Source organism: Empidonax traillii, unplaced genomic scaffold (genome assembly GCF_003031625.1).
Source record: "Empidonax traillii isolate 1590-97213 ecotype Southwest subspecies unplaced genomic scaffold, ASM303162v1 scaffold66:size1465758, whole genome shotgun sequence".
In the NCBI taxonomy this organism is placed as follows: domain Eukaryota; kingdom Metazoa; phylum Chordata; class Aves; order Passeriformes; family Tyrannidae; genus Empidonax; species Empidonax traillii.
In genome coordinates this window covers 369,236-371,604 of record NW_020955259.1, presented here as the reverse complement: position 1 = coordinate 371,604, position 2,369 = coordinate 369,236, and positions in this window count along the sequence as shown.

Here is a 2,369-nt window from a genome sequence, read left to right as displayed (position 1 = left end):
ATCGGCACCGCATCGCTCCACTGCCACCGCACCGCACCGCTCCACCGGCACCGCACTTCTCCACCGGCACCGCATCGCTCCACCGGCACTGCACTGCATCTCACCGCACCACTCCATCGGCACCGCACAGCTCCATCGGCGCCCCACTGCTCGACCGGCACCGCACCGCCGGCACCGCACCTCTCCGCTGGCACCGCATGGCTCCGCAGGCACCGCACCGCTCCGCCGGCATTGCACTGCATCTCACCATGCCGCCGGCACCGCACCGCTGGCCCGCATCTCGCTGCACTGCACCGCCGGCACCGCACTGCACTGCTCTGCATCGCGCCGCCGGCAACGCCGCAGCGTGCCTCGGCGTACCCCGAAATTTAATTAATTAAATAAAAACACCCTGCTAGATTTTTTTTTTTTTTTCCCGGCACTCCGCAGGTGCGGGGACAGCTGACACGGAGATGCGCAGCGTGTACGGGGAAGTTGCAGGAACCCGTCCCGCTCCCTCGGACAGGAAGGTGCTGCGGAAGGACAGGATCAGCTTCAACATCAGCGGGTGGGCAGCACGGGAGCCTTTACCACTCGTCCTCTGCATTTGTTCACCCTGACAGATGCCTTCGACTCCTTTTATTGCAAACACTGTGAGTTTGCTTCTCACAGAAATCTTTTTTTTCTTTTTTAATCACATTCTTCCTGAATTCAAGTGCTGAGATACAGTATCTCCAAGCAATCATAGGAGAGAAGCACACAAGCATCCCACACGCCAGTAGAGAAAGTAGCTTTGCAGTCTTCCAAGTACTGGAAAAAAGAACATTGAAAACAGAACAGGCTGCAGACTTGGTCAAACAGGAGAACAAGAGCAAATCGCCAGTATATGGACAAAATAAGCTTTATTTTCAATTTTTATTACTTTTTTTTAAACAAACTAAGAAAAAATTAAATGCATCACAGGCTGGGCCTGAAATGAAGCAGAAGCCTCAACGCCATGTGAGATTTTTCTCCATACTGCTATTGCTCTCTCCAGGAGGGAACCTAAAAAAATCCTGCTGTGCCAGCACCTTTGCAGTGATGCAGGAGCTGCAGTGTGTTTCCCGTAGTATGGAGGAGGTTGGCACCTGCATGGGTTGTGGTGCCACTGCCACACCAGGCTAATCAACCTCTGCACAGAGCACATCTATACCCAGCATAGTGACATCTTCATGTGGATAGCACATGCTGCTTCACTTAATCAGTACATATGCTCCCAACTCCCCTACAATGCTTTGACTGTTGCAAGAAAGAGCTGATCTGCAACACAACACAGTCATTACAGGAGAAGTAAATGCTTGTGCAAAAGGCACAAAATTACGGTAGAAAATGTGGCTTTATCCAAGCTGCAATTCTGTGGTCCTGCAATTTAACAAGATACAACTCTGGGTTGTAAAAAGAGGCTTTGCATGCTCACAGTAAGAGATGAGAGCCCTCCTAAGCAGGTGGATTGAAGGGGTTTGTGCCACCCTTTCAGCTTTCTGCTGCAGTAGAAGAGAGGTGGAGGAGGTCACTTCGGCCCATACTCCTACAGCTGGTTGGAAATCAAGTCCTAAATAAATGACCTCCCAAGATGAGTGAACTCAGGAGAAGGATCAAAGTCTACAGTTATTCATGGAACCAAAGGTTCATTTTGTTAGCTGGAGCACTCTGACACACTTTATTCTGGAGCAGCCTGACACACTTTTCTCCAAGCCCATTCCCACTCTGCAGTTTGGGAGAAGCAGTGACATAAAACTATAACTCTGCTTTCGCATGAGTATTGCCCTTAAATGGGGCCCTGATGACTCCTTCAAAACTCCTGGCTGCCAGAGCAGAAGAGAAATATGTATCAAATAGCCCTGGAAATTGAGTTTTAATTCCTATCTCCCTAGGACTCCCTTCCTTCCTTGGCAAAACACACAGAGAATCTGCTGTCAAAACATCAACTCAGATTGGTTTTCCCAATGCCACAGATTTACCCACGTTACCAGCACCAGCAGCATGGCTGTGAACAAAGCTCTGTGTGCTGTGTCAAGAGATAGGTATCCTCATGTTCAATTCCTGGCATGACAAAGCCAAGAAAATACCATAAAAAGGAGTGAAGTTTGCCTACTTGTTTACACACAGAGAAGTCACACCACAGTCACACGAGGTTCTCCAGATGTGGCTTCTGGAGGGACTCTGCAACCTGTGGCAAAAGAACATGGTGCTCCCATCCACTGCAAGGCAGCCGTGGAGTTTGGAAGTCAGACCCCAGACCCCATAAAAATGCACAGGCCACCCATTATACCTTTCCAGGGAGGCTGGCAGGAGGGTTGAACTGGTAGGGCAGAGAGGTACAAACACTCCATTTGAGATTATGAAGAGCA